The 12,264-nt window shown below is 34.9% G+C and overlaps 1 pseudogene; it reads right to left on the bottom strand.

Annotated features, from left to right (window-relative positions):
• Window positions 1-1,335: 1,335 nt before the first annotated feature.
• Window positions 1,336-12,264, bottom strand: part of LOC126032230 (GPN-loop GTPase 3-like) — a 32,101-nt pseudogene continuing 21,172 nt past the window's right edge.

Raw genomic sequence — 12,264 nt, 5'->3', positions numbered from 1 at the left:
TCAAATGTGACATTTATGGAAAAAGCATACAATAGAAAATTAGAACTTTCTGAAACAACAAACCTCCAAGTTATATATGTATACATTTTAAGAGAATATAGCCCTTTGAAAAAAATGTAACTTTTTACAGTAATGTTTGCCCTTCCAAAAATAATAAAAATCATCCAACAGTAAAGTTAAACTGGTCTTAAGTGACCATAACTGTTATGTTGTTGTGTACAAAAGTATTCATCTTCATTGAAATTTTAACTTTAAAATCTTTTTCTAGTTGTGCTTAAGAGACCCCTGATCATGGGGCTCTAGGAACTATATATATTACTGGAGATTGAGCCCAGGGTGGCTGCATACAAGGCAAGTATCTTATTTACTACTGTACTAGCTCTCTGGCTCCTCAACTTTTAAAATCTAAAAGGATGCTATTAATTTCCATTAAGGGAGAGGGTGGGATTTTGGATCACATAGAGTGGTACCCACAGGTTTCTTTTATTCTTCTTTTGGTGTTTGAGCCACACAGGGCAATGCTCAGGAGTTACTCCTGGCTATGTGCTCAGAGATTGCTCCTGGCTTAGAGGACCAAATGGGAGGCCGGGGATCGAACCCAGATTCGTCCTGGGCCAGTCATTTGCAAGGCAAATGACCTACCACTGCACTATCATTCCTGGAGGGTATTTCTATTTCTGATTTTGGGGGTCACTCCTGATAGCACATAAGGAACCAGGCATTGCCAGGGATGGAACCTGGTCTTTTGCTTGCAATGTTTGCACCATCCTTTAACCTATGTCTACACTGATGCTATTAAAATGACACTTTTAGCAGAAGTAATTTCAGACTAACTCAATAGTAGATTCAAACATGTTGCTAAGTCATTTTCATTTTTTCCATGAAAACAAATTCCTATTGGGTTTTTCCACTTTGGAAAAGCTTATGTTCTTACGTGAACAAATATTTCTTTCGGGGGTTTGGTTTTGTTTTTAAAATGTATTGATTGGTTGGTTTGGGGGCCATCACCCAGCTGCGCTCAGAGGATACTCCTGGAAGGCTCAGGGGACCATAAAGGATGCCAGGAATCAAACCCGGGTCCCTCCTGGGTCAGCCTCATGCAAGGCAAATGCCATACTGCTGTGCTATCTCTCTGATGCCTGAACACATATTCCTTTCTTTCTTCTATTTCTCTACTTCAAATTACTTTCAAGAAACTATTTTGCTTCACTTAAGAAAGGGGGGGGGAGAAAATAAATAGTTTTTTAGCAGCATATTATTTTAAGTGAAGAAAATCCTGTTGATTTGACAATGCTTCACATGTGTACAGTTCAATTTTAACAAACTATTCTGGCATTATTGAAAATATTCATCAAACATAGAAGACGATTCATCTTCATATTCCTTTGGTTCTTTGAATTCCAAGTCTTCTTCATACTGAATGGCAAAATCAATATGCTGTAATACAAATTCATGCTTTCTTCACCCGACTGATCATAAGACAAAATCCAAATCATGCTATAATCATCAATCAGCCCACAGATGGCATTAGTCTGTTTTTTTGAACTTTTTGCCTCTGAAGTCACTTGTAGAATCGTCTAATACAGTATACATGTCTGGATCTAGAAACTTCTCAATTTCCTTTTTAGCTTTTTTACTCAGCAAATCCATTTTTGTCATGATGTTAACTTGTGGAATTTCAAGAGATACCATAGCACTCATGTCTGCCAAGATGCCAGAAATAAACTTGAATGAATCCACCATGAACTGAGAATCAACAAGGAAAAGTCCACAGACTCGGAACTCCCACTGTTCCAGCTGCTGAACCAGCTGCTTTATCACAGGCAGGTGAGTATACAATTCAATCTGACCTGGACAGTCAAAAAGGATGTAGTCATCCTCTACATGACCAAGACAATTCTCGAGCCAGTCGAAGTTGTTGGCAAAGTACTACATGCAAAATACCAATCCTCCATTGGGACCAAACCGCAGAAATCATACTCCATCACATCGTCCACCTCGATCAGTTCTCAGATGTCTTACATGTGGACAACCCAGGTTCAGTTTGGTATCTATGTAGTCCAAGCCCTGCCAGGAGAAGTCCCTAAGCAGAGACACAAGTGCACAGATGAGTGTAACCTACTTCATACCTCTATATATATACATTTTATATTCAATATTACCTAAAGTAAATCAAAGATTTTATAGCCATTTAATATAGACATCATCACATCCAAACTGTTTATGATACTCATCCCCCTTTTATGAAATCAATATTTGAGAGAAAATAACTAATGCTTAAAATATTTTTAATCTTATTCATTTTAAATAAAAAGACAAGATGAAATATATACATTGGATCTACCAAATTTTTCTGGCTTCATATTTATGCTTTTCAATAGTTTAATTTCTATTTCTATATTACTTTGTAAAGTTTGTTTTATTTTAATTAATGTTAAATGTATAAGTATTTTAGTTGATTTAAATTTATCTAAGTCTTAGAAATATAACTAAACTCTCCATAATGAATTCTTTTGTACTAAGTATGGAGTAAGCTGTGAAAGAGTGTCCAAGAAGAAAAGAGCAGGTTTTTCTCTTTACAAATTCAGTATTAGAAAGGAAGAAATATAAGTTAAAAATACAAGTAAAAGGGACAAGAATGGTGGCGCAAGTAATAGGGCATCTGCTTTGCATGTGCTAACCTAGATGGACCGTGGTTCAATCCCCCGGTATCTCGTATGGTTCCCAAATTCAGGAGCAATTTCTGAGCATCACCAGGTGTGGCCCCAAAACCAAAAAAGAAAATTAAAAATTACCAATGTCTACCTACACTAAATGTACTGTTATGAAATGGTGAGTATAGATGTTCCAAATTTTCTTATCTATTCATCTGTTTTCTGGCAATTGGATTGTGTCCAATTTATTATTGTGAACTTGGATTGTTTCCAGTTCTCTATCACTCTACTAGTGAATAGTGCTGCAATGAATATAGGAATGCAGAGACCTTTTCTACATTGTGCTTTGGAGCACACATATTTCTAAAAGTAGTGTTGTTGGATCATATGAAAGTTAAATTTCTAGTGTTTTGAGAAATATCCATATTGTTTTGTAAAAAGGCTGGACAAATCTACATTCCCACAGCAGTGAATGAGTGAGAGACCCTTTCCCTCCACATCTACACTAGCACTAGTTCTTCTTGTTCTTTGTAATATGTGCCAGTCTTTGTGGTGTAAGAAAATACCTCATTGTTATTTTGATTTGCATCTTCCTGGTAATTAATGATGTGGATCATAAATTTTATACATTTATGTCTTGTATTTGCACATTAGAGTCTTTGAATATATTAAATTCAACTTTTATGTACAACAACCATTAGAGATATTGTAGATGAAAACTTAAATCAGCCAAGAAGATAGTAAATAGATAATAGTCCAAAGTGACAAATTTAGAATACACATTTCATACATTTTTCATAGTTTCTGTTTCTTCCATATTAGAAGATAATGTTAAATGGTGTATGTAGGGGCCAAAGCAATAGTATAGTGGTAGGTTATTTGCCGTGAATGCAGCTGACTTGTTATGAACTGAGTTTAATCCCTGACATACCATATGTTCTCAAGTCTGCCAGGAGTGATTTCTGAGTACAGACCCAGGCGTAACTCCTGAGCACCACCCGGTATAGCCCCAAACCAAAAATAAATAAATGGTGTATGTAGAGTTGAACAGAAGATAATAAAGAAAATGCTTGGTCAAATATTTAATGGAATAAATATAAAGAATATGGAACATTCTTAATCCCCCTCTCTCTGTAAAGATGCTAACAGGAGGTCATTTGAAGCTATTGTGTTTTGAGAAGAGTACATATGTCAAGGAAGAGCCTAATTTACTAATAGGGTGAAATAGATGTAAAACTGAAAAAGTTTAGATAATTGAATTCTTAACCTCTTTCTATAACTGACTAATGGACAAAGACAATGTGTCCTATATGCCCAGTGGAATAATAAACAATAAGAAATAAAAAATATACAATTTTTAGCAAACTGATAGACCTAGAGATATTTATAGTAAGTAAAATATATCATAGGAAGAATAATGTATGATTTAATTTATACAGACTACAACAAGGAAAATAAATTATCTTAAGATAAGCTTTAAATCTGAAAGATAAAACTAGTACCTCAACATAAAGATAGTTGAAATAAAGGTAGGTGAATAAAGCAAATGCTAAATTCATTTGGGGAGAAATGCTAGTGAGAATTAAATGTAGCCAAAGGTAGCATATACAGATACTAATTTATAATGATATATAGCTATACTTACTTAATACACTAATTATGTGTTATTTCTATAATAATTTACGTATGAACAAACATTTATTGGATTGTTATATACTGATTACCCAAGCAGTATCATTGCATTAATATAATATCAAATATTGTTTCTATGTGCCTAAACTGTCAATTTTAACTTAACTTTTCTTTTGAAATTCATGCCTTCATATCTGCACTTCTCTTAGTAAATATATTATAGTCCATATTTTGAATAATATAAAATATTCAGAATATTTTGAATAAATATATTTTTGAATTTCATTCAAGTGGTGAGATTACCATAAACAGTACTTTAATAACATTTATTTTAAGAAAAGATTAACATAAGATTTAATGTTATATATAACAAGCCATATTCAGTGATAGTATAATTTTTACATTAAACAAAAATTTAAGACTTTTTAAGTCCATATTTATAGAACTAGTATCTATTTGCAGTTCTCAGTAAAATATTTGCATATATATTTGTAATATCTGTCGGTGGATTACTATGTTGAAAGTTCCTGAAAATCATAGTTGAAAGGAAATACCTTAATTTGCATTCTGTTGTAAGAGATAAAATATATTTGAAAGGTTTTTGTCATATCTCATTTTAAAAGGAATATTTAAAAGTGAATGACCCCACACATTTAATATACCTAAAAACAATTCTGAATGTGCCAGAATCCTTAGCTTTTTATAATAAATAACATTTTATTTATTATAAATGTCTTAAAATGATTTATTAGATTCCATTTTCTTCCTGAAGACCAGGGATGGCTAACAAGTTCAACACAAAGAGCCAAAATTTTAGACTGTGAGAGACAGAGAGCCACACCACGCAGTGACCTGCCAAAAGAGACAAACACTCACACAAAAGCATATAATTTTAACAATAATCTATTAAACACATACTGCATTTTGCCATTTTGAGTGAGGGTATAAATCCTGCAGTGATGGTGAGGTTGTGCTGCGTCCTCCACATAAGAACTAACGGCGGCAAGATGTGACACAAAATATGACACACGGAAAGAAAACAAAACAAAATGAAACAAAACATGTGACACACTGGTCCCCCGCTCACTTGCCCGTGTAGTTGTTTCCGAGGGATGGGAGATGGGATGACGCAGCCTGGGGGCAGGACTACACGCTCGGAGATCTCTCCTCAGAGGTCCCTCCCCAGAAGCAGCAGAACAAAATTCAAACTTGGCAAAGAGCCACAGTATACAAAATAATATACAATATATACAAATATACAAATAATTATATACAAATAGTATACAAATAATATACAAAGAGCCGCATTCATTTTGGCCCTGAGTGTGTGCTGCTCAAGAGCTGCGTGTTCGCCACCCCTGCTGTTTTCTAACAGTTTTCTAACTTTTTATCCCATAGAAAATTCTTGAAACAATTTTATTTTTAGATATTTAGAAGAGCAGTGTAATTTAACTAAAATTGTAATCTCACAACCAAATTAAACTTTTCATTCCCCATACATTGGAAATAAATGGGGCTAAACATCATGCATTACAAAAAGCTATCTCATTTGTATTTTATTTTTATCTCTCCTGTCTTTCTCATTTAGATAAAAAATTATGGCAAGAAATTAAAGGAAAAGGTAACACACTGCTGATATTTGGTAGCTATTTACCATTTACAGACAAATTCGAGGAGTTTTTCTTGTTTTATCTCCTCATTGTATGGGTTCAGTCAGTTGCTTTCTAGGACTGCACCATCGTTATTTCCTGTTTTAAAAATAATTTTTATTGTGACCAATGTAAATTACAAGTCTTTCACATTATAATTAAGGGACATGGTGACAGTGAAATAGGGGAATTCCCATCACCGGTGTTGTCCTCCCTCCACCTCTGTTCCCAACATGCATCATATGACTCCCCCTTTTGCCCCTGGAGTGCTAGTGTAACAGGTTCCCTTTGTGTATAGCTTGTTGTAGATTGGGAGTCTTGATTCTGTTGTCGTTGACTTCGGGTTTGGTGTTTAGATATGATCATATTTTATTTTGACTCAAATTAAAGTGACTGCTCTGTTATCATCCACTTTCCCAACCCCCCTCGGTTTATGAGGCAGAACAAGATGACTCAAGTTCTGTGGTTCTGTTGGAAACAAACAAAACTAAAAAAACAACCAACAATGGCAAAAAAAACTCAACAGCAACAGGAAAACAAAACAAAACAACAATAATAAGAAAGAAAAAAAAGAATAAAGGGAAAGAAAAAATGAAAAAAAAAAACAGGAGGAGGTCCCCCCTTTTTTATAGGCACAATAAGCATTGGGAATATTAGAAAGGGAATTTCATTGGCCTAAGAGATACATACAGGGTTTCTCCAGTCCTGAAGCATACTGTCATTGTAACAACTACAGACTCCAGACATGCTCATTATCAAACCCCAAAGTCTTTTTTATGATGCAAGGAAACATTCTGCTCAATTATGGCTGACAAAACAGTTCTCTTTTATTAGAGATCGTGGTATTTGCACAGATCCTAGGATGAAATCTAGGACAGAGTCTTTCTTTGTAGTTATAGAAGCTCTGTTTCATCACAGTTGTTGTAGTCATTTTTCTGTAATTAGTGATCTTGGTTTCTGCACAGATCCTAGAACGAAGCCTATTATAGAATCTTATGACTCCAGAAGTTCTGTTCAGTCATGGTTGTCAAAGTTATACCTCTGGAATTAGAAACTTTGGGTTTTGTAAAATCCTAGACTGGAGTCTTACTGATTGTTCCCAGGAAGAGTTCTTCTCAGTCATGGTTGTCAAAGTCAGTCTTCTATAATTAGTGATCTTGATTTTTGTACATATCAAAGGATTGAATATCTTCTGATTTCATGTTACTATTAGGTGATGAGGTAGGACAACCTGCTCTTAGATCAAATTGTTGCTGTTTCCTCATTGTCAGGATATCATATCAACCTGGTGCAAATTGGTGCCAGAATGGTATTAAGAACTCCCAAGGGAGGAGGTTGATTTTTTGCTAGAAAAAAATTAAATAAAAAAGATCACTGGGAAAATCTGGCCCCACAAAATAATACCAAAATTATAAGCACATATCCCCCATTTTCTGTTTTTTATTTTAACTTGGAGATGAAGAAAAAAATAATAAAATATGGACCACAATTAAAATTGTGAAATGTACTAGTTTTATTCTTATTTTGTTAGTGATTTTAATGAAAAACATGCACAAAATAAAATAAATAACAATAAAATTAAACCTCTAAATATATTAGAGTCTTTTCTATAAGAAAAAGATACTTTATGGATTATGAGTTTTGTGTATGTTGTTTTTATTGTATGTTTTTTCTAGGGACACAATCGGCAATGCTAAGGGTTTATTCCTATATCTGCTCAGTGATCTCTCCTGGCATGTTTTAGCATGATATGAGGTGATGGGTTTTAAATCCAGGTGAGCTTTGTGCAAGGCAAATACCGTATGCTGTGATATCTCTCCAAATGTTTATGAGGTTTTTAATAATTGTATAGTCTTCTATGATTGGGAAAACTAATGACATCTAATTGACTGGATATAGATAGAAACATTTTTAAGATTCTCACAAAGTGAAATCCTGTGTCCTCCACACTAATTTTTGCCCCACCCCTCCACACTAATATTTTAAACATTCTACTTGACACACTCTTGATAAATGAAATGAATAAGATATGTCTACAAATAGACATTTGGGGGGAGTGTTGGGGGGAGTTATATCACACCTGGCAGTACTCAAGGGTTATTCCTGGCTCTGTGTTCAGAAATCGCTCCTGGCAGGTTAGTGGACCATATGAGATGCTAGGGATTGAATCCGAGTCTGTCCACATCACCTGTGCACTATCATTGTGTTACTGCTCCAGCTCCCCTTATAATACACATCAAGTTTTTTAATTTAAGAAATAAGCTTTCACTATATAAAATTATTATAAGGGCCAAACAACTTCTATCATCTAAAAAAGTTCAGTATAGTATAACTTGTCAGAAGTTTCACCTACAAATTGTAGAAATAGAGACACTTATATGTAGTTAGAGGGCTCTGAAATGCTCTGTCTTTAATAAGTTCTTGAATAAAAACAGATCTCATGTATATGTCACAATTTATAAAGCAAACAGTTAATTGTTAATTTTGGTAGATGACAATTGTGCCTATTTCTGCTAGAACTTGTTTTATGTATTTTGTTGTGCTTTGTATATTGTTCTATAATCTGCTAAACTATCTACTCTATAGTCAGTGACTATAAAATATATTTTGATTTACTGCTTTTTAATGATTACATGGACTGTTACGTTAAAAGTAATATTTAGAGTGAAACCAAAATGTTATTATCAACTATTACCCATCAGAGCCAAACATTTAGTTAAGATATGAACTGAATTGTTAGTATTGTGGTTGGGTGCTTTCTTTGCATCCTATTAATATGGTTTTAATCCCCCAAACCTACTCCTTAGACAGTCAGGAGTAGACTGTGAGCACTTCTGGGCGTTCCACCACCTGAAAAGGTGAATATGGTTAGCTAGAAATAGTAATATTCTCTATATTTTAAATTTTTATTATATTTTAGATATCACAGTGGTAGCAAATTATGTCATTAAGGAACATGTTACCTATAACACCGATTCTATGATCTTTTGATTTTAAGATAAAATTAAGTGGGAAAGCCTATTTGAAGGTATAAACTGATAACTTAAAGGGTTTTTGAAAAAAATACATTTCCTTGTTCTTGACCTTCTATTTACCTAACACAGGTAAATGTTAATACCAGTTCCCATACTGAACCTCAAAAATTTTAGAGGTTCATTTTATATATCTAAATATATAATCAGATCACTTATTTCTCTCAGTTCCTTCCTCTGGCAAAGTTTTTTGAATTAGTGCTTGTGATTTTTATCCTTTTACATTTTCTCTACTGTCAGTAAGGCAGTCACATTTGAATGGAATTCATTTCCATTAAGAGTCAGGGACAAATGACTCCCATGGCTATATACTTAGGATTAATTTGGCTACTCATTACCCCATTACTAGCAGTTAATTAATTCTGCTATTCTTGTGAAAAGTAATATTTCTAGGAGTGAGCTTAGTAAGTAAAACTGAAAAGGGAAGTCAACAACTAGGTATACCAGCCTCCACTGCTGTAGCTCATGAAACTTAAAGGTAAGGTTGTGTAACCAGAATTCTGTAATTTTCTATGCTTATACCTGCTGTTTGTATCTAATTCTTTTTGTACTAAAAAGGAAGTTTATACCAACCCTAAGCTCATGTGATAACTTGTACTGTCTCAGCGGATGTTATGCCCTTATAAAAAACTTGTATTTCCTCGGCGGATGTTATGCCTTTATAAGAAAATAATCTCTACCCCTTCTCCCCCTCACCTCTTCTTATGGTATATAAGGATGAACAAAGAAAGCTACGTGATCCGTTTGCCTCTGTTCGATTCTGAATGAACACTAGACCCTGGCTGGCCAGAATAAAAACCCACTTGAGCTTTTGCCTGAGTAACTGTCATCATTTCTCTGCATTGGAGCAGCATCTGGACTACCGAACCTTACATTTTTGAATAGCCAGCCAGAAGTCCTTGATATGTCCGAAGTGGAGTGGTGAACCAATGACTCAGTGGGTTTTAAGCAGTGTGTCTTGTGTTGTTGTTCGTGATTTGATGTGTATTAAAAATAGCAGTGTGTCTTGTATTGTTAGTCATGATTTGATGTGTGTTTTGGAAATAGAAATAGGGGAATGGTAGTGTGACTGAAGACTTGAGAGTCCCCACTCGATGTGGATTCAGGGTGGCAGTGAACTGACGTGTTCAAAAACTATGGGTCACGTCCCTGGAGGCACCCCAGGAGTTTGATTTTGCCGCAGCGGGAAGACCTTCAGGGCTGTCATGGTGAACCCTATTTCTTTTATTTGATGTGTGTTGGAAATAAAAATATGCAAATGGTAGTGTGACTGAGGACTTGAGAGTCTCCACTCGACGTGGATTCCAGGTGGTAGTGAACTGACGGGTTCAAAAATGATAGGTCACGACCTACGGGGTTAACATTTAGATAGGGTGTTCACCTTGCATGTGACCTTCCTGGATTCAATCCTGGGTATCCCATGTGGTCCCACAAGCTTTACCAGTATTAGTTCCTGCGTGCAGAGCCAGGAGTAAACCCTAAGCACCACTGAGTATGACACCAACAATCATCCATATCAGTCTCTCTGGTTCTACTTTACCAAGTGACATTGATTAGTATTAAAATTACTCTTCTACTTTTCTATAATTAAACATATATTCTAAATAAATGAAGATGTTTTTTCTGTATGCAGTCTTAATTTCAAATATTATAAGATTCAGGATAAGATCAAAGTACACTACTGCAGAAATTGGAAACTATGTACAGAACTTAACAGAATAAGACAGCATGAATGCTGACAAGAAAATGGTGTGCTGAATGGATTCTGGTAAAGGAATAAATTGGGCTGGAAAGGGAAGATTCCTTAAATCACAATGCCTGCCACCAGGGAAGTCAGAGCTGTTTTTGTTCTACAGTATAGGGTTTCTATGTTCCTTTTCATTACACCCCTAGCTGAGATGCCATTAAATCAATATCACTCAAGTTCCTGGCCAGACAAACTCCAATAACAAAAAGTTCCAAATTAAGAATCAAGTTTCTCCTAAAGTTGTTCCTAAAAGTTTAGAGTACCATAAACAGTGCTGGAGCAGGAACCAAGGTCAGCCTCATGCTCACCCCTGTACGATCTCTAAAAATTCAAGTTATTGAAGTTCTTAATTGTAATAAATAAGTGAAATAATACAAAGGTTCATAATAGTGCTGGAAGATCTAGCTAAAATTTTCATACTCAAGAGCAGTGAGAGAGTTCATTGTTTATTAATCACATTACCAGAAACCTGTGACTTAATCAAATTACTGCTTATTTGCCTGGTATGAGTCATACTCCCTCATAACTATGGATAAATTTATTTTCTTATTCAAAATGGGATTTGAACAACTGTTACAATTTAATTATATTGGAGGTAGAATCTTCCCAAATCCTATGAACTGGTAAGAGTATAACTAAACTCAGAGTGCCCAAAATGTGTGTAGCCTCACATAAATTCCTATAACATAAGTTAAATAGATAATACTGACATGTGACTGCATGAGCCTTCAAGAATCTGTGAGAATCAGGTAAGACATTGAACCAAGGTATACATTGTAAGACTGAAACTCAAACATTAAAACCTTTGTAATAACGCTGTTTAAATAAGAGGGAAGAATGAATAACCTCCAATAATTATACATTCTTTCTGGTTTTCAGTTGCCTGATCTAGGATTTTCTTGGAGTTAAGTATGAAAAAATTCTAAGCAAAAATCAGTTTTTAATAATTCACACAAAATTTTATGATGGTGAAAAATGTGGGGAATTTTCAGGGTATGCTCTGAGACAGTGTGGGGAAAGGAAAGGGATATTCTGGTGAAGGGAGCAGAATGGATGTTGTGTGCATAAAAAACTATACTTAACAGTACATTTTAAAACAGTTTATTTATAAAACAGTGTTATAAATAATTTTTATTATGATCAACTTGAATTACAAGTCTTTTATAGTAATAAAAAATAAGTACAAAAAAGAATTTTTCAAAGTAATGAGGGAAGTCACATCAGTGGCACCCAGGTGAGGGTCAGAATTTGAGGTGGGGATACAGAGCTCTGGAACCTGTGTTTCAGAGAAAACACAGGCTGTGGTGGCAGAGTCTGAACTTTTGGGATCCAGAAGCCACATCAGTGGTGCCCAGATGAGGGAAAGAATTCGATGCAAGGAACTTGTTCTGTGGAACCCACATCCCAGAATCAACAAAGGCCACAGTGGCAGAATCTGTGCTTTGGGGAACTAGAAGCCAAGTCAGAGATTTATAGGAAGAGGACAGAATTCGTGACAAAGAGAAAATGGAATGCAGATACTCCACTCCACTCAGTTTTTGTGCACTCCT

The sequence above is a fragment of the Suncus etruscus genome, chromosome 16 (genome assembly GCF_024139225.1).
Source record: "Suncus etruscus isolate mSunEtr1 chromosome 16, mSunEtr1.pri.cur, whole genome shotgun sequence".
Lineage (NCBI taxonomy): Eukaryota > Metazoa > Chordata > Mammalia > Eulipotyphla > Soricidae > Suncus > Suncus etruscus.
Note: the sequence above shows the minus strand (reverse complement) of the source record. Positions and strands in the feature narration are given on the sequence as shown.